The sequence below is a fragment of the Eleutherodactylus coqui genome, chromosome 13 (genome assembly GCF_035609145.1).
Source record: "Eleutherodactylus coqui strain aEleCoq1 chromosome 13, aEleCoq1.hap1, whole genome shotgun sequence".
NCBI classification, from domain to species: Eukaryota; Metazoa; Chordata; class Amphibia; order Anura; family Eleutherodactylidae; genus Eleutherodactylus; species Eleutherodactylus coqui.
In genome coordinates, this window is record NC_089849.1 from 48,230,981 (window position 1) to 48,251,915 (window position 20,935).

General features: G+C 39.9%; 1 long non-coding RNA gene across 1 annotated transcript; it reads left to right on the top strand.

Moving 5' to 3' along the window:
• Positions 1-7,208: 7,208 nt before the first annotated feature.
• Positions 7,209-11,731, top strand: LOC136588579 (uncharacterized). The gene is made up of 3 exons (XR_010787588.1): positions 7,209-8,512; positions 8,679-8,829; positions 11,626-11,731. It is a non-coding gene; the product is annotated as an uncharacterized lncRNA (long non-coding RNA).
• Positions 11,732-20,935: the final 9,204 nt, after the last annotated feature.

Consider the following 20,935-nt stretch of genomic DNA (forward strand, 5'->3'; position numbering starts at 1 on the left):
ACGGAATGCACTGAGATACTTTTGTAAAAATGTGAAAATTAAAAAAACAATTTCACTACAGATTTTTGGACTTAATTTTTACTGCATGCAATATGCAATAAAAAATAATACAGTAACTCTAACTTGCAGGACAATACAATTACAACAATGCCACATTTATATAGTTTTTGCTGTAATGAACTACTTTTACAAAATATAAAACCTTTAAAAATAACAACAGAAAACCAAAAGCTACATTTGCTTTTTGTCGGCATTCTCTGAGACCTATAATCTTCATTATCTGTCCCTTTGAGGGAGGTGTGTGAATGTTTGTTCTTTGCAGCGAGTGCTGGAGATTTTAACGATATCATTTTGAGGTACAAAAGATTTTTTGATCACTTTTTCTACTATTTTTGGGGGAAGGTGAGGTGACCAAAAATACAGCAATTTTGGCATTGCATATTTTTCTATGCACCATTCTCTGTGCAGGAGAAACAGTATGATATTTTAATACTGTATTTCGGACTATTATAGACATAGCAATATCAACTTTGTTGTTTCATTTTCTCTTTACGTGATGAATGGAAAAAGCGTTTTTTGAGCTTTCAATATTTGTTTTCATTTTAAATATTTTTAAAAATGTAATTTTTTTTTCCCGTCCTGCTAAGGAACTGAACATGTGATTGCTTGATCATTTGTATAACAGACTACAATACTTCTGTATTGCAATATGTAAAATAATTTTCTCTTTATTAACATTTTCTTACTAACTCATCTTTTCTGAATAACGAAAGAAATCTTTAGAAGGCTGAGTGGCTTCCCCCTCCCTCCTTTACTAGGCTGAAGAGAGTTCCAACTAACTTTGTTCTACTGAGCACACAGTCAACTGATTTAGGCTGGTTTTCAAAAGCTAATAGTCAACATATTGTCAACGTAGATGGAACTGATTCAGACAGGTTGGACAGATGGGATGGGTACCAGTACTCAAGAAAGACATATCAGAGCTTGACAGGGTTCAAAGAAGGGCAACTAAAGTAATAAATGGAATGGGTGAACTACAATACCCAAAGAAGTTAGCAAAATTGGGGTTATTTAGTTTAAAAGAAAAGAAGGCTAAAGGTAAAGGGCCATCTTTTTTTTTTAACATGTGATCTATGGTGGGTTCCATATCTTCTTTCCTGGGAGTACAGGACATGAATATCCAGTAACATCCCTGTATTCTTCCCTTGCCATTGCCATTTCTGAAGAAGAGGCTGTATTCTCGAAATGCGCTATTTATGCTGGCTCTCAATTAAGAAAGAAGAAATTGCTTTGATGCACTTTACATTACAAAGGTTACTTCCACGGTCCATCATTTGCTCCTTTTTGTAATTAATTTCTATGCCTCGTAACCTATGATGATGGTAATTGGACTGGCAGCACCCTACTAACTATTCTACAAAAAAAATATTCTATCAGGATCACATCCTTAATAGGAGTCGCTCCACCCTTCTCCTCTCTTGTCATCACTCCAGATGACCCTCTGCCATGTAACATCATTCCTGGGCCCATGCGAGGCATTATTGGTGATAAAGGGGTGCCAGGGGCACTTTTGTTGATCTTTGCGCTGTTAAACCCCAGTTGATACAAGGTATGTGTTTACCCATGACTGCCAAATGTTACCTTCTTCTGTCCAGAGGAGAGGTCAGCACATTATCTGAGGGCAGACTGTGACATGGCCATCATGTGGTACTGCATGGTACGAAAGATGTCACGTGCCAGTTGTTCCTAATGCAATGATTATTCAGTGTGTATAGCATGTATACATGGCGATGTATATTACCAAGGTTACAAGGGGTTGTTCCAGTGTTACTATAATAGTACAACTGGGACAACCCTTTGGAACCTTTGGAACATACATGGCCAGTACAGGTATAGGGCCCCGAGGCCTCTCAGCAGCAATGATTTATGTTCTGCCAAAATTAATCTTAAAAGAAGCATTTCATGTGTTAGCTAATAGCTTGTCAAATTACAGGACGCCGCCCATGACAAATACCTGTTCTAATGAATTGAGCGGAATTATATTGATGTGCAATATTTCTCAGTTGACACATAGGAAGCATTCTATTTAACTACCTCACATGTCAATTTACATTTTGTGCAACTAGATCGGCAGGTTTGATATCAGGTTAGGAGCGCATACCACTAAGTTATAGATGACTTTGTAAAACTAAATACTGCTCTCCTAACAGTATTAGGAGACTTATTATACAGTAAGACTTGGTCAATGCCAACATAAAGTTCATCTTTTGGAAGCAGCATTCTGGTTTCAGCAAATAAATGTTATTCTTTGCAAAGTCAAAAGTTAAAACATTTTCCAATATACTTTCTGCATAAGTTTCTTAAGACCTCTGCTTACTGCCATTTAGGCTCTTCCTGTACATGAGGGAAGCAGTTCACATGAAATGCCATGCATTTATGACATGTAGATAATGCAGGCTGCAGCAGGAGCTGGCTGTAATTGACAGCTGGGGTCCTGCTGCAACAGCTGGGAATGGAAATAGCTCTGATCCTAGCCATGAACCCCTGGCTACAGCATGTAAACTTTGAACAGAGAAAGGGATCTCCCTCAGTCATGTCATTGGGCCTAACATGGCTCTCTGTGTAAAAGATAGTAAATATATTACAATACACAAGTACTGCAGTGTATTACCTAAGTAATCATAGGGTTGCATGTTCAAGCCTCCTAGTGAGACTTAGAAAAAAAGTTAAAAAAAATAACAATGGCCAAAAAACATCCAAGTTTGAAAAAAATCCCCCTTTTGTGCACTTTCTTTTCTTTTTTAAAAAAATCAGTAAAATAATATGTATTTGGTATCACCACATCCGATACAATACATTGATCCAATTTTTTAATCCTGCCTGGTAAGCACTGTAGAAAAAGTTAAAGTGCTGTTTTTTCTTCATTTTGCCTCCCAGAAATATGATAAAATGATCAAAAAGTTGTATGTAACTCAAAAAAAAACTACAGTTGGTCATGCAAAAAACAAGCTCTCACACAGTTCCTTCAATAGAAAAAAATGGGATGTGTCTTTGTTGCAATGCCAAAAATAAATTATTTAACGAAAAAGGGGTTTAATTGGCCAAAAGTGAAGAAATCTAAATGAATATATATAATTTCAGTATTGTTAAAATAGTATTGACCCACTGAAATAGGCTATCATACAAGTTACACCACATGGTGAACAACGTAAAAAACAATTGATATGTTCTTCCACTCTGTTTCTCTTTCAAAATAGTAAATACGTTATACAATAAGTTACATGTACCCTACATTGGTACCAATAAAAACTACAGCTCGCCTCTCAATGAACAAGCCCTTATACGGCTACGTCGGCTGAAGAAAAATGAGAAAACCCCCCAAATTGCCATGTTCTTTGGTACCAAATTAGGTTGTGTCCTGAACCTTCATTGCTTACTTCAAGCAGATGAAAATCATCATAACTGTGTATGAACTAAGCAGATGTAAAGTCATGGCCAAAGGTTTGGAGACAGTCTTTGGTTTTCACCAAGCTTGCTGCTTCAGTGTTTTTAGATCTTCTAGGCCGTTCTCACACAGCCTGCTGTTTTCAGCATTTAGCATAGTGTTTAAAAAGCCGAGCTAAACACTGTACAATGCTCCAGGTGATTTCAATTGGGCCTCGCAGACTACTGCGTGAGCGTGGCATTTCTAACGTTGTGATTTTGGAGCTCCGTCTGCTCTACTTTAGTGTGTTTAAGCATTTTTTAACACATCTCATCACACATTGTAGAGATGGGGTGAAAATAAATGGTGTCAAACGCTGTAAAATGCGTTGGAAAATGCCACACAAAATCTCGTTTTGCTCTCACATGTGTGAGAGCGGCCTCAGTCAGGTGTTTCTATGGTATACTGAAGTTCAGGTATAAGCATTTCATAAGTTTTAAAACTTTTGTTGACAAATATCTCAAGTTTAGCCAAAGACTTAATATTTACAGTGTTGACCATTAGTTTTCAAGGCTTCTGCAATTCGCCCTACGATGCTGCATTTCAGCTTCTGGGTCAACCCCTAACTTAATGCAACCCGTAATCAGTGCTTGGAGTCTATCACAATTTCTGTGTTTTTGTTTGTCCATCTGCTTTTTGATTACCGTTTCTTAATAGGATTGAGATCTGGGGAATTTCCTGGCCATGAACCCAAAATTTTAATGTTTTGTTCACCGGCAGTGATCCCCTTTTCTTGTCTGGACAATCATTCTTCCAGATGTCTGAAGGGGGCTTCATTAGAGAGTGTATTTAGATCCAGGGGGTAATGTTAAATCACTGTACACTGACTATTTACTGTATAACATCCAGAACATCATAATATGAGATACATGTTATAATATAGAACAATGCTGTTCAGGTTAGAACAATATTTATATAAAGAAGCGGAATGATAACATACGTTATTTCATGTACACTGCTACAGTATTAGACCTGTGCAATTTAGGGTTGGTTCACATCAGCATTTGGAGGTTTCTGATTTCCTGTTCTGTTTGGCGACTATGTGGACAAGGAAAACGGCATCCCCTAGCCGAAATGACCTTATTGACTATAATGGGGTCTGTTCGGTTTCAGGCAAGGCTACTGGCTTTTTACAGAAGGAAGTAGCGCAGCATACTATGCTATATTCAGCAATGGAAGTTCCAAATAGAATGCTATGGCTTCTTTCACACCATGATTTTACCTCCAACGCTAACTCCATCTCAGGATTCTAACTTTTATGCAGAAACATGATTGTCACGTTCATGCAGAATTGTCAATGTACGCCTGCATGAATGTGCATAATAAGTCTTAAAAGGACCACTGATTACGATCAAGCAGGGCAACAATCCTTGGCCCGTATAGATGCAAACAGGAATGTCCATATTGTTATCATTTTATTAGATAAGACAAGGCTACAATCAGAGGCAGCGCTCAGCTGTCATTCAATAAATGGCTGAATGCTGCCTCTGATTGGTCACAGCGCTTTCTGGGGGCGGGGATTTTTCAATCTCCGGCCACCAGAATACAGAAGAAGACTGCCGGGGACGGGAGGTAAGCCAGACAGCGCTTCTAGGTGAGTTAACTTTTTCTTCTGCATCTAGGGATGATTTTCGGGGTAGGGCTTATATTTCAACGTTCCCCCCACAACCCCCCAAAAATCATTGCTGCAATGGTTGCAATCAGCTGATTGCTTTTAATGGGGCAGCAGCAGTGCCAAGCCCATTAAAAGCAATTGGATAGCATCGCAGTCCTCTGCCACAGCTGTGATAGCTGTGACAGGGGATTCTTTTGTCCCCGCTGCAGTCCCCTCATCACTGAACACTGTGACAGTGCATACGCATCTATGACCTATCTTTTTTAGGAGCGCACTGTTTTGCACTTCAAATTCCACGCATAAGAATGCCTCTATGGGAACCAATTTTTTTTTCAGAAGCGTGCATTATGTTTGCGCAAAACACGCGCTCGTCTGAATGGGGCCAGGCACAGATCAATCGAACAAACTACACAAGCTCCAGCTATAGTACATTGATCATTCCTTTTAAAAATCAGCTAGTTTGGGTCATTATTAGTTTAATGGAACTGACCTGCAGTACCGGACACAACCCACAGGCAAGAGTGGTGCTGTTTCAGAGCTTTTTTGTTACTTTGGACAAACTGTTTTTCACTAGAATAAAGGGGAAAAAAAACATATTACTTGATATTTTTAGAGTGTTCACCAAGTGGAATATATAGTGTGATATTTTAATAGTTTTTTCCCCTATTGTTTAGATTTTTATGGGGACGGGGTGGGGGGATGTTTTAAAATTTTAAACACTATGCTCTATCCTAGTTCCCTTCAGGTTTCCATTCCTGTGCGGTTGTCTGCATAGAAGATGGAAATCCTGAAATGGAACTGGCACTGGAGGTAAAATCGCAGATCCGATAAAAACCGCATCAAAACTGCATCAAAACCTGCATCTACCTTCCAATAGGTGGCGCTGCAGAGGAATTATACTATCTTTTATTTGCATACCAAATTTCCCAGAGATGCAATGCTTGACCTATAAGTCTCCTTTACACTTACTTAGCACTCTCCATAAGGAGAATCACTACCCTTCCCTATGAAAATCTGCATGTAACATGAGGATTTTGGTGTGGATTTTATGGCGATTTCATCCCTTCATTTGAAGAGGCGAAATCCCATTTGAAATCTGTACCACGCGTCAATTCTGCTGTGGAGGCGACGCAACTTGTTTTCCGCACCATGTGGATGAAATCTGTTAAAATCGTAAATGCTGCAGACTTTCCATGCAGAAATTCTATACAGTGCTGTAAGGCTTCAATATTTTTAACAGATATATGCTTGTTTTGCAGGTATTTTTATTTTACTGTCATTCTCGCATGATGGTCCGAACAAATGGAGACAATTGTAGTAAAATGAATTATTATTATTAAAGAGGCTGAAAGTCATGGCTTCTTAATTCCAAAAATGGCCACAGGTTGTATGGGCTGACTGACAAGCTACGGACAGGTGTGGTGCGATGAAACAATACACTAGTCATGGTTTTCTAATCCTGGACAACCTCTTTAAGGGATTAAAATGCAACATCACTAATTGCTTCTTTTCACATTCTTTACTTAATAAACTGGTTTTACAGGATCATCAAACGATAGAAAACAAAATAATATGAGTTACATAAAAAAGGTAGAACAATGAGGCATAAGTATCCCATCAGAACAATAACAATGATGAATATATAGTAATCCTGGCAACAACAAAAAGTGGCAATCCGGCAAGCCGAAGGGGAAACCCTTCACAGGGCCAAGAAAGATGGCGGGGAGAGAATGAGAAGATACTTTCATTAATTAAATACAAAGATCTGCTGTTTAAATGTTGACTTCCAAATACTTTATTGCAGAGGGTTAATATCAGTGTCATAAATTATGTACATAGTTACAAAACCACCCAGACTGTGATTGCCAATTTTAATCGGGCTGATCATTAATATAATCATTGGCATTCATTTCCAGCAGGTTGTGTCTTGTTGTTGGAGCACATTGGGCTTGTTGATGCACCATGGAAGATACATCATACTGAAGTATTTACTGTGAAACGACTGCCGTACATTGCAGCATATATCAAAATGAAGATGGACAAGGGGATAAAATTCCTCGTCAGAACCCCCATTCACCATATAAAATAAAACATACGAAAAGGTAAGTAACTGTATAAATACTTTATAAATCTTGGGCTGATTTTGAACAAAATTTTATTTTATTTTCTATTCAGTTGAAGTGACTAGCTCATTTTTGCAGACTGTATGTGGTTACGCCTCTGTTCTCACGCTAATTTTAATCCCTTCAGCACTAGGAAAAGTTTCTATTTTATAGAAGCGTAGACAATCAAAGGCTGGGATTAGCCCCCAATGACCAATGGGATGGGGCTCTCAAAATATTTTTGACTTTGGTTGGTTTCAAACGAGAATATGGAAACATCCATAATACAACTGTATGTCATCAGTATTTAATCAGTATTTACTTTGTGTTTGCCTCTGTAATATTTTATTTTCTATTGACAAATACTAATCCGTATTTGCCAACTAGAAAATAATAGCAATACAAGCTGGGTTTATAAAAATGTCAGTGAAAAAAACAGGCATGTGAATAGATACAAAGATTTATATTAGCTCCAAATTACGGTCCACAGAGCAAATACGGAGCTGGAATACAGCAGTCTAAAAGCCGCCATTAGAAAAGTCCTCTTACTGGTGGGCCAAATATAAGTCTATCGGATCAATCAGAATTAGTTGGGATCCATTTGAAAAGAGATCCTTCATATCTTTAAGAAGCAAAACCTTATGATGGTAATGTATAATAGATATATAGCAAATTTATATAGAGAAAGGAGAGAAGAGAAGGTGCTTCATGTGAAAACATTCAGGACAGGATAATCAAATAGTAGATCTAACTTGCTCACCTAATTAGGTTGTGAGTACACATCACTATTTGCGCTTGAAAAGTAATCTTTGGACAGCTGAAATAATCGGGGTAAACACTGCACTTAGAACAGAGATCTCTCTGCCTCAGCTCAGGTCCAGTAGAATCAGCCAGGGGTAGTTTACTTCATTAATATCCCTTATTGGTTTGAAAACACAATGTATTTTGAACCTGTACTAGATTCTTTCTCTTTTGATACCAATAAAGGATACTACTAACAAATTAAGCTATTTCTGGTTGGTTCTACAGGGACCTACAACAGAGAGATCTCCATTCTAACTAGATTGTTCTCGTAATTTATAGCTACAGCCTAATTTATTTATTTTCGAGCTTAAAAAAATATGTTTTGTGATTCCTCGACTGTGGAACTCCCGGACCTCACCAACTCGCCTGAGCTGGGCGACAGCCTTAGATGAAATCTGCTATATGGAGGAACTCAGGGCCAAGGACGACGCAAAATCGCTGGCATACTATGTAACCTGGGAAGCTTGGATGACGTTCCACAGGTCCTCTGGCTTTGAGCGGTGGCTGGTAAAAAATTTTACTTGCATTGTAATTGGATTTCTCTTTTCTTGTTGTTGTTATGCATAACAGTAATATTATTCTGAGGCTCATGCCAATTGATCTGTAAGTATGTCAAGTGCAAAGTCTCTAATAAAAATATATATTGACGTAAAAAAAATATGTTTCAAAACAGCTGAGTGATTGGCTGCATTGGTCCTGTGGTTGAATCCTGATCAACTCTCGGAACGTACAGAGATCAATGGGAGATCAGATGGAGTGAAAGAGTGAAAACTGGATCAGTGGATTCATTGGATTTCTGAAAGAGTCAGAACCAGATTGACAAGGTATTTATTCTTTTTTTTTCTAATCGTATACCACTCTCAACTGTTTTTACTATCGGACAATCAATTTTTTAAAGTCCTGCTCCAATTTTATAACACGGCCAGGTCTTGCCTATAATGACGATGTGCTAATACTTCAAACCTTCTCGTTTATTGTATCCTATAATTATATTTCATTATAGCAGCCCCATCACAATCAATTATCATTCTCTAATATAAAAGCAATCTTTATTATATTTGACTCATATAGAGTTAATAGCATAGTATTCATTGTAAAGGGAAAAACACAAGAATATATGCATGTGTCCTGTCTATCTACTGGACGCATAAATATATTCTATGTCTATAAGGATTGAGTAAAAACAGGCTTGTTACATATCTAGAGCCCCATAAAGAAGCACTATGGATATCAGTTGCAAAATCAGGCTAGCCATTGCAAAATAAGTTTGTTCCGCATAAAACTAACTATGCCTCCAGTATACGCTTAACAGTTATAAAGGTGTTCTGGAAATTTTAGTTTCACATAAAAGAATGCTAAAATACAGCAACTATGAGGGCTCCCACCCACTGGTGTTTTTTTCTCCACTGCGCTGCGAGAGTAAGTGAAAACTCTCGCAGAGTAGTGCGAGAAAATCGCTGGGATATCGCTGCGACATCGCCAGTCTTTTCAATGGCACCAGCGGCAGCAGCGCTAGCCCCATTGAAAAGATATGGAGAATGCCGCGGACTTCTGCTACAACTGTGACAGCTGTGACAGCTGTGGCAGAAGTCCGCGGCATGCTATCCCATTGCTTTCAATGGGATCGGCACTGCTGCCGATCCCATTGAAAGCAGTGGTTTCTGACAAGCCCCGCAGAATGATTATCGGAGAAGGACTTGAAATATAAGCCCTTCCCCAATAATCATCAAAAAGTAGTTAAAAAAATAATAAAAAAGTTACTCACCTCTCCTGCTGTCAGCCGCGTCCTCCTGCTGGCTCCCTGACACTGCTACTGAGCTCTTTCAGCAGTTATGTTTCAGTCTTTTTAATGTTGGTCAGGGAGGTTCTCCTTAGGGTGGACACCCACTGGCAATATTTTCTTTCTTGCGCTGCGAGAGCACGGGAAAACTCTCGCCTCACAGTGCAAGAAAGAAGCCGGAATAGAACTGGCATATCGCTAGTGCTTTCAATGGGGCCAGCGGCAGCAGCGCTAGCCCCATTGAAAACATAGGGAGAATACCGTGGACTTCTGCCACAGCTGTCACAGCTGTGGCAGAAGTTCTCTGCATGCTATCCCATTGCTTTCAATGGGATCGGCACTGCTGCCGATCCCATTGAAAGCACTGCTTTCTGGCAAGCCCCGCAGTATGATTATCAGGGAAGGGCTTGAAATATAAGCCCTTCCCCGATAATCATCAAGAAGTGGTAAAAAAATTGTTACGCTCTTTCAGCAGACGGGGATTTAAAAATCCACGCCTCCTGAAAGGGCTGTGCGGATTGGCTGAGGGCTCAGCCAATAGCAGCTAGTGCTTAGCTATTGGCTGAGTGCTCAGCCAATGGCAGATAGCTCTTAGCTATTCATTCATGAATAGCAATATCTTAGCTATTCATCCCCGTGGGGATGAAAGAAACTCCTGCGACAGCTGTGGCAGAAGTCTGCGGCATTCTCCATATCTTTTCAATGGGGCTAGTGCTGCTGCCGCTGGCCCCATGGAAAAGACTGGCGATGTCGCAGCGATATCCCAGCGATTTTGGGTATCTGCCGGCGTTTTTCTCGCACTGCGATGCGAGACTTTAACTTTAGAATCGCATCGCAGTGGAGAAAAAAACGCCAGTGGGTGGGAGCCCTTATACTGATTGGATGCAATTTGTGGCAAAATAAACATTTACATTTAGTAACTCACAGGTAATGTAATCTCCGGTTGGTTATTTTTCTTCTCATTCTTCTTCATCTAGTCCAGACCGTTATGATGAGTTCTCTTGGCTAAGGCTCCATACTCCTGATATTTGATGAGATAGGTATGAAGGATATAATAGACTGCTCTTCATGGACTGTTCTTCGTGGAGTGCTGCCTAGGGTCCCTTTAACAGGCTGTAACTTATGTCCCTTTCTCATACACACTGTTCCTCAGTACCACTCTCTAAGAAAGCATTCACATTGTGTTTATCACTATTTTTCAAGATTATATCTGACTCACCGAACATGGGATTTAGTCTTAACTCTGGGACAGAACCTTGAAATCTAGCAATAAACACATTGAGAATGCTGCCCAAGGCCCTGCTCACACGAGACAGCTTTGCCGCAGATTTTCCATGCAGACTGTCTAGCATTTCTAGCAGCAGCAAAGTGGATGAAATTTTCAAAATCTTATTCACATGCTATGGAAAAAAATCCACAAAAATTCTATTCAGACATTGACAAACCTGTGAGAACCATAATGAGGCTGTGTGAGGGCTTGTTTTCTTGCGGAGTGACTTGTATTTTTTATTGGTAATATTTTGGGGTACATACAACGTTTTGATCACTTGTCATTTAATATTATTTAAGAAACAGGGTGCTCATAAAAACACAATTCTGGCATTGGGGACTTAAAGTTGTAAGAAACAGCCGACACCCATTGGGTATGGAGTAGGCTGCTTATACCAACCTTGTCCACCCATGGTAATTTTATGATGGGTGGTCCATAAGGGGTTAAAGATACTGTCACACATAATTTTTTAAAATCTGTTTTTATTTTTTGTACACAAACATGGGGACAATAATTTCTCCTGAGCTGCTAACAGTATTCAGAGGTATTCATAGATATATTTTACAACAGCCACATGGAACACAGAAACCTGTAGACTGGAGATGACTCATTGACTTATATGGGAGAGTGTTGTGGGCATGCTCCATGAGCTGTGAAGAGGTCATTATACAAGGAGTGAAAGGAGGTAATATTCTTGATATTTAATATCTGTAATGTGAATTCTTGGGTTCACGAATTGCATTTGAGGAGCACTTATCATTTGTTTCATTTACTTCTCAGGAGTTGTACTTACGTGTTCATCACACTTTAAGGCCTCATTCACACGAGCGTGTTTATGTGCGTACATACTTAAACACATAACCACATGTCTATTTAGAAACACTGATTCCCTATGCCTTCTTTACATGTCTGTGTTTTACAGGCGTGCAAACACGCATACATGCAAAACATAGAACATGCCTGCACACATAGTTCGCTGCTGTGTGTCAATATTCCCCGCGCGGAGTCCCCTTGTCACTGAACACTGGGACAGCACTGTCACAGTGTTTAGTAATCATGGCACTCCCCGGGGGGAGTAAAGAATCCCCTGCCACAGCTGTCACAGCTGTGACAGTTGTGGCAGAGGATCACAATGTTCTCCCATTGCTTTCTCATTGAAAGGAATGGGATGCCAGCAACCACTGCAGTGATTTTCGGGGAAGGGCTTTAAATATAAGTCCTTCCCTGAAAATCATTCCTAGTATATGTAAAAAAAGAAAAAAATATATATACTCACCTCTCCACCGCTGTCGGGGCTCAGCTGCGTCTTCTCTGCTTGGCCCCCGGCACTGTAGTGATGTTCTTTCAGCAGACAGTGATTTTAAATTCCCGCATTCTGAAAGGGCTGTATCTGATTGGCTGAGTGCTCAACCAATCACAGGCAGCGCTCAGCCATTCATTGAATGACAGATTAATGCTGCCTGTGATTGGTCACAGCTTTCAGCATATCACAGGCAGCACTCGGCCATTGATTGAATTCAATGAATGGCTGAGCACTGCCTGTGATTGGCTGAGCACTCAGCCAATCAGATACAGCCCTTTCAGCAGAACTTCACTACACTGCTGGGAGATCAAGCGGCTAGACGTGCCTGAGCCTTGACAGTGGCAGAGAGGTGTGTATATATTTTTTTTATTTTTTATGCATGCCAGGGATGATTTTCAGGGAAGGTTAAAGCCCTTCACTGAAAATCACTGCAGGGGTTGCCAGCCATCCATTGCTCTCAATTGGGCCGTCGACAGCAGCAGTGGCCCCATTGAAATTAATGGTGCACAGAGCTGCATTCACCCATGTTTTTGCACGTACATGGGTGCGCACCTATGTACGCACATACACACACTTGTGTGAATGAGGCCTAAGACAACCTGTGGTAACATGATAGTCAATATAATAACTAGCAAAAGTGCAAATTCCTTTATCTACCTAAAATGAAGTTTTTGTGCTGAACAATCACTCTTAAGTTCTGGCAACTAGGAGAATCTGGTCTTTCTAATTTGCTGTTCATTGCCTGTTGTCAAGCACCCTTATGTTATTCCAAATACTATGCATATGGGAATATGGAAAAATACCTCTGCAGTGCCACCTATTGGAAGGCAGCATTCCTGCAAGTCAATATTAGACTTTTTAACCGCTTTAGGACATGGCCCTTTTTTTTTTTTTTTCGTTTTTTCCTCCTCCTTTTAAAAAAAATCATAACTGCTTTATATACCCATCAACGTAGCTATATGAGGGCTTGTTTTTTTTAGGTGGGACAAGTTGTAATTTTCAATGGTACTATTTAATGTACTATATAATGTACTAAAAACTTTTTAAAAATTCAAAGTGGAGTAAAAAGATTAAAAAAACAACATTCTGCTACCTTTCAGTGCGTCTTGTTTCTAGGACACACAAATTGCAACAGAAATGACGTGATAACTTTATTCTATGGGTCAGTACGATTACTACAGTACCAAACTTAGGGCTCATTCAGACAAGCGTGTTTATGTGCGTACAATCGTGCACACATAACCATGCATCTGTAAGAACCATTGGTTTCCTATGATGTGTTCACATGTACATGTTTTACAGGCGTGCAAATGCGTGCACCTGGAAAAGATAGGACATGCACATAGGTCCGTGCTGTGCATCAATATTCCCCGCAGGGAGTCCCCTCATGACTGAACACTGTGACAGCACTGTCACAGTGTTCAGTAATGATGGCACTCATTATAGCTGTCACCGCTGCTGCCGGCGGCCCCCATTGAAAGCAATGGGCTGCTGGCAACCCTTGCAGTGATTTTCAGGAAAGGGTTTTAAATATAAGCTGTTCCCTGAAAATGATCTCTTGTTTAAAAAAATATATACTCTCCTCTCCGCCGCTACCAGGGCTTAGGCGTGTCTAGCCGCTTGGCCCCCTTGCACTGCTCTGAAGCTCTTTAATCAGGCGGGGATTTAAAATCTCTGCCTGCTGTAAGGGTTGTGTCTGATTGGCTGACCACTCAGCCAATCACAGGCAGTGCTCAGCCATTCATTGAATGACAGCTGAGTGCTGCCTGTGATTGATCACAGCGCTTAGACAATCACAGGCAGCAGCGGCCTGATTGAAAGCAATGGGCACGAAGCTTCGTTCATGCGTGTTTTGGCATGTCCATGGACGCACAGATTTGCCTAAATAGCCATTGACGGCTGCCGGGGCTCAGCGGCGAATTCTGCCTCTGTCCCCGACTCTGTAGCGCTGCTGAGCTATGAGCAGCCGGGGATTTAAAATTCCCGCCTGTTGGTAGCTCTGATTGTAATTGTCTGAAGCGCACAGCTAATCACAATTAGAGCTACCAGCAGGCGGGGATTTAAAATCTCCTCACACACCTTTTATGTGCTCTCCTTAAGGAGAAACTATACCCTTCCTAATCCAAATACTATGTTTGGAGCAAAATGAAGACTGCACATCAACACTAAAACCTCATCTGAACTGTGAGACATTTTAGAGACAGTATCATGGTTTGGGGTTGTTTTACTGCCTCAGGGCCTGGACACCTTGTGATTTTTGAGGGAACACTGAAGTCTGCAGCTGTATTGAAACATTCTATAGGAGAATATAAGGGCAGCCACCAATGAGCCGCAGCTGAAGAAATGTGGTTAAATGCAACATGACAAAGACACAAAGGACATAAGTAAGGGTGGCCTTACATGGTTCAACTATTGTTTGAATAGTCACTCAATGGAGCGAATGTAACAATTATTCTGTGTAAACAAAGCCACAAACCAGGTGATAAATGAGAATTTATTTACTCGTCGCTTTGTTTCAGATCACCTAAAAATAGTCACTGGTTGCATAATTAACTACTATCCAACAACTTTCCAGGGAGGTGTGTGCTTGATTGGCTCCCGTCTTTCTTTTGAACATTTTGCCCTTCCATTTAACGCTCATTGGTTCCCGAAAGCACATCAATGTGATCCTTGAATCAAAAGTCACTTCTGGCCTTGGACAGAGCACTCAATCCTGCGGCTCTGTGCTGCAGCGATTGTTTACTTGAAGACCACTCCCATGTATTTATGTGTGTTCGGTGAACTTGGCAACCAATGAGCGTGTGTTAGGTAGGTGTTAAAATTTTAAATTCCCGCCTGCCAAAGAACTTTATGCCCCTTAACTAGTCAGTCAATTATGTTTTGGCCCATGTAAATGCTCCCAGCAATTCATTCAAGGATTTGGAAATTGAACAAGTAAACAACAGTCACTCTTTGTAAAATCACACAAACAGTCATTTGTAAGCTTTAACAACTATTTTGAGTATCTCTACAGATGATTGTCCTCTGTAAAGCTACCCTAAATCAATTAAAGAATGATTGAAGATTATTTGTGTTTTGAAATGGTCAAGTCAAAGTCCTGATCTTAATCCTATCAAGGTGTTGTGTCATGACCTAAAAAAGGATGTGTACGCAAGGCATGCCAGAAATATTGATGAACTGAAACACATTTAAAGAAGGAATAGTCTAAAATTCTTCATCAATGTTTTGCAAATGCTTGGTGGAGGTAATTGCAGTGAAAGAGGGATTTACAAGTTTTAAATTCAAGGGTTCGCATAATATTTCTCAATTCACTGTGGATGTTTACGCAGTGTGCTCAATAAAAGAATGGTACAACTATTTGTGGGTTACTAATTTAGCTAAATTGTGTTTGTCTATATTTAGAACTTTGATAACAATCGGGACTCATTTTATTAGTAATGATCACAGAAATCTAGGTAATTCCACTTACTTTTTCTTGCAACTGTACATTCACCTAAACAGTAACTAAATGGGATGTACTGTACAATGAATCCTCTCAAACTTATCACAATGGTGATCACATGTCATAAGCTGAGTTTCACTGAAATGTTACCTAGTAGCGCCATCTAGTGTTTTTATTTAATTACCAATCCAACGTATTTTTATTTGAATAGCAACAACAAAGGAGAAAGCCTGGCTCCTTAAAAACACTTTTTATTACAAAAAGTTCATGAAATTTTAAATTGTAGGTACCATGTGACACAACATGTCTACAAACAGATGCATTTCGAAGGACATTTCTTTCTTGATCACAGCTAGCAGAGTGATATGGTACTTTCCCTAAAATCAATTACTAACATTTAAATCATGTATGCAAATTTCCACAAGCTTGATAGCAGCAACCAAAAACCAACCTGCCCCCCCCCCCCCAAAAAAAAAGAAAAGGCAAAAAGGGAGAAAAATAATATTTTTATCCTTTTTCTTATTTTCTTTTTCCTCTTTCCTTCTCCCCTTCTCTTTAATAAATATACAGCAAATCATTTTTGAAATTCAAACCCGCTGGTAAACGAGTTCCGAACTTCAATATCCAAAACGCCTCTCTGCTGAGGACACTTTTTATACAATCCCTTCCTCTTCAATGCCGTAGAATCTGAATGATTCCGAAGAGCCTGCATGATGTTCCAAAAAATGCCTTTTGTGATTGTTTTTTTCATATTAAAAACTGCCTTGCAACTCCTGAGGCATTCTTGTTCTTCTTCTCCATATCACTAATATGCTCCATGATACGTGTTTTTAACTTGTGAATAATGCAGCCTGTAATGATTTTTATTACAGTTAGTGTGAAATTTATTGTAAATGACAAGTTTGCTATCACAATTGATGAAATTTTTAATTATAAACTCAGATTTTCCATTTGCACTTTTGAAACTTTTAGTTTTAATCCCATATCTACAAGCAACAGATCTAGCACTACCACATCAAAAAAACACTGCTGGGATAACCAGCACCGTAAATTATTAACTGGTGTGAGATGACTAGGAGATAACTTGTTTGCTAAGTTGATATTTCTTTTTGGAACACATTGTATGCCCTTCTCTAATATTAGATTGACCCGATGTTCGCTATGTGAACATAAAATGTTTGGAAAAATGGTTGTAAATGTTTTAAGAACTGTCAAGCCGAGGATTGGGCTTGAACTGTTCACAACCCACAGCTTGGTCTTCCACATTTCGGGACAGGGCAACACTTGATATGAACGTTGCTTAGCAATGCGCTAGACTTAACACAGGAACTTGGACCTTGTCTAACAGTTACACAATGTAGTCACCAAATAATAGTCAGATAGCAGTTCTGCATAGTGATAGTGATTACAGTGCAGTCACTTCCAGTGATCACGGGTGACATCTTCCTGGTTGGTGACGTTTTCACTGTGGATGTCTATGGTGATGCCCACTTTTCCTTTTTTGTATAAATTCTTTATTTATAGATTATAGGATAGGAACAGAATGGAAGATAGGGAGGGGAATATGTGGAGTACAATATCCAATAGGAAATCATAGCATTGTACTGCAAGTTGAACTTGTAAAAGAACTAAACAGGAAAGGTCGGAGGGAAACCTAAACAGGAGGAAGATACGAGCAGACACTGCTTTTATGATCCAATTCAAGGAGTATAAGATGAGTTGCAATGAAGAGGTATAGTATATGGCTAATAGAAGTGAATGGGGTTTGATTTATTTGTTCCTTAAAGTGGTCCGTTTGGTCCATATTTTAAGGTATTTCCTTACTCTTTCTATTTAAAGACATCTGTTTTTTTTCGAAACTATGTAAAGTACAAATCTCGTTACACCATTCCTGGACACTGGGGGACCCCTTCTTTCCTATGTCTAGGGATTAGAATTTTGACTTCATCCATTAGTAATGAGAGTTTCCCTTGCCAAATTCAGGTGAAGGATAGATGGAGGAGTATTTTGGCATATGTATATGAGGGGTGTTCTCTATTGGGCATGAGTGATTGGTATATTTTGAAGATTATCCCCTTGAAGGGATGTCTTTTCCTAAGGAGTTTGTGAAAGAGCAGAACGGGACTATTGTTAAGGATATCTCAGTTCCTGCACTTGGCTCTACCATCCTCCCCCCCCTGCACACGAGGACAACGTATATCAGCTCGGCGTGAAAACCGAGCCGATATACGTTCGTGTGACTTCACCCTAAGGGTGCGGGCAGACGAGCGTAGGCGTATTTACGTTCGCACGAGCGCAACGTATAATTGCCCGAGCGATCGTTTTTCACCGATCACGACCAGAGCTAGAAAGCGTATTTTCGTTTGTTCCTACTTTGCAAACGGTCTTTTCGGCGATCGAATATGCGTTGGCGCGTATTTCGGTCGCATATGTTCCATTTTTTTTCGAATTGCCGTTTTTACGTGCCGTAAAATCGCCCATGTGAACGAATACATTCGAAACCATTGCCTCAGATGGTCACGTATATACGATTGGTCGCAAAAACGCGCCGTTTATGCGCTCGTCTGCCCGCACCCTTAATCTCAATTTTCCGTTCAGATTTTAAAGGAGGCTGACATACGAGGATTGGTGATCTCTTTTAGCAAAGGCTCATTGTGTGGAGTTTGCCAGGTTAGTAAACTGAATTCAGTCCCTAATAGATGATGCTCCAGTTCGGTCCATAGCTTATTTTTAAAAGAATGTGCTAGCTCAATTATGCGAGCTTGGTGTAATGCTTTGTACTCTACGACCTTAGTTTTGCTACATAAATCTAGAAATTAGGCATTTCAGTTTTGTGAAGAATAATAGATATGTTTATGGGAAGAACTTAAAGCGGGTACAGGACTTTCGGTAAAATTATCGTTTTTATTGAAGCTTCCATCCAAGCTATTAAGTCTTGAGAGTTTTCCATGTAGTTAGATCTTTTTCAATTTTAAGTAGAGGTATATAATTTAATTTGAATAGGTCGGATAATACAGGTGAAATTTTGGTCCCTAGGTATGTAATGTGGGAGTCAGTGTTTTAACCCCTTGAGTGGCAGTTTTTTTTACCATGTTGTGCCTCAGAGGGCAGGTTTTTTAAATGAGTCAACAATGCAATTTTAATATTTATTAACCCCTTGAGTGGCACGCCCGGAAAATCTCTAGGGCTTGCTCCACTGACCATGCAGTTAGCCTCTTCCCTCCATATGACATAAGGGTACGTCATGGGAGCGGGGTACTTCCTGCAAAATGACGTACCCGTACGTCATAGGGATAGTGCGAAATCATGATAGATCTTGCACTATCTGGCAGCGGGAGCCGGCAGTCACTGATAGCCGGCCCCCCGCTGTTAACCCATTCGTTGCATGCTCCCTCTGTGAGTTCAGAGTTCATCCTATTGCCCTCAATGGGCAGCGGCAGCTACATTGAAATCAATAGGAGGGCATCACGGTCCCCTCCCACAGCTGGGGGGTCTTCTGGCGTCTTGATGATCCATGTTCTGTTTGGACTTAAAATGGCTAAGCTAAATGGGAAAAGCCATTTATAGGGTATTTCCTTTTCTCTCAATACTCTTGTAAGATGTTAGAGTTGTCTTCCTTGGTCTAATGTGAGATCTTGGAAAATTTGGATTTCTTTGTCATCAAATTCTATTTTTTGGCAAGTTTGGCTTTGTGTAGGATTTCTTCTTTAGTTTTCAAGCTTTGTAGGCAGCAAAGAATGTCTTGTGGTCTATCAGATTTCACAGATCTAGGTCTGAAAACAATATAAGCACTTTCTAAGTGAAGATTCATGTTTTCATCTCTCTCCGGGAGACCGTTGAAAATTTGGAAAAGAGTGATTGAAATCTCTTTGTCAGGGATGTTTTCTGGGATTCCACGTATATGTACATTATTACGTGTGGAGCAGTTCTCCAGATTGTCTATGTGTATTCTTTGGAAGTAAAGTTCTTTGTGCTGATCGAATAGAATATCCTTGACTTTTTTTGCATGGTTAATCATTTTGGCACATGAATCTTTAAGGCTGTTGATTCTGGTGTATACCTGTTTTATGTCTTTTCTTAGGACTGAGATTTCTTCCTTAACTGTTTGAGTGAATTCTTTGAAAAGATTTTGGATACAGTCTTTGGTTGCCCGAGCTTTGATGTATTTTTTTTATGTCTGAGGTTATTACTGAATTGTCTTCAGATTCACTTTGTGAGCCCAGAGAAGAGCTGGTGTGGATTTTATTATCCTCATCAAATGTTGTCTGCTTGGCTTTGCTAATTTGGAGAGCATCTAGAGAACATTTTCTGGAGGTTTTCAAGAAGTAGTGGGGTCTCTTTGGGTGTCTTTGAGTCCCTGGTGTTTTCAAAGTTTACAATTTTTGTGAGATTTCCCATTTTGCCTGTCTGGTCATATTTACACTAGGAGAACCAAAATTATATTGTGTTCACATACCGCGTTTTATCATAGTAGTTTCTTCTATTTTTTTGCAGAGGTTGTAGATTATTGTATTGCTTTCCATCACTAGGTGGCACCAATGCCTATTTATAGTATTTCAAAGAGTTAAGAACAATCCTGAAGAAAGGGGAAAGGTATAGGAAACTGCTGCAGAAGTGTTTGGTTTAGCCTGGTAGATGATCAATACCAGGAAAAGAGCAGGTGCCAATCAAATATAAAGGTAGGTTATTATGTTGGCGGAGCAGTCCCTCTAAGGCAGTGATGGGGAACCTTTTAGTGACTGAGTGCCCAAACTACAACCCAAAACCTACTTATTTATCACAAAGTGCCAACATGTCAGGGGGCGGGGCTTATCACGATGTATGATTTTACCCCCATCATTCTAAAAAGGACAGGGCCACTTCAAAATAGACAGCGTGCAGATTTTGACTACTTTTTGGATGTGGAAATACTACAGAATGTCCTCAGCGGAAATTTCTGTGGAAAATTCTTCAGCATTTCCGCATCCAAAAAGCAGTCAAAATCTGTACGCTGTCTATTTTGAAACAGCCCTGCCATCCCACAGCAGCCCCCAGTAGTAATAGTGACATCTCACAGTGGCCCCAGTAGTAATAGTGACATCCCACAGCGGTCCGCAGTAATAGTGCCATCCCACAGCGGCCCCCAGTAATAGCGA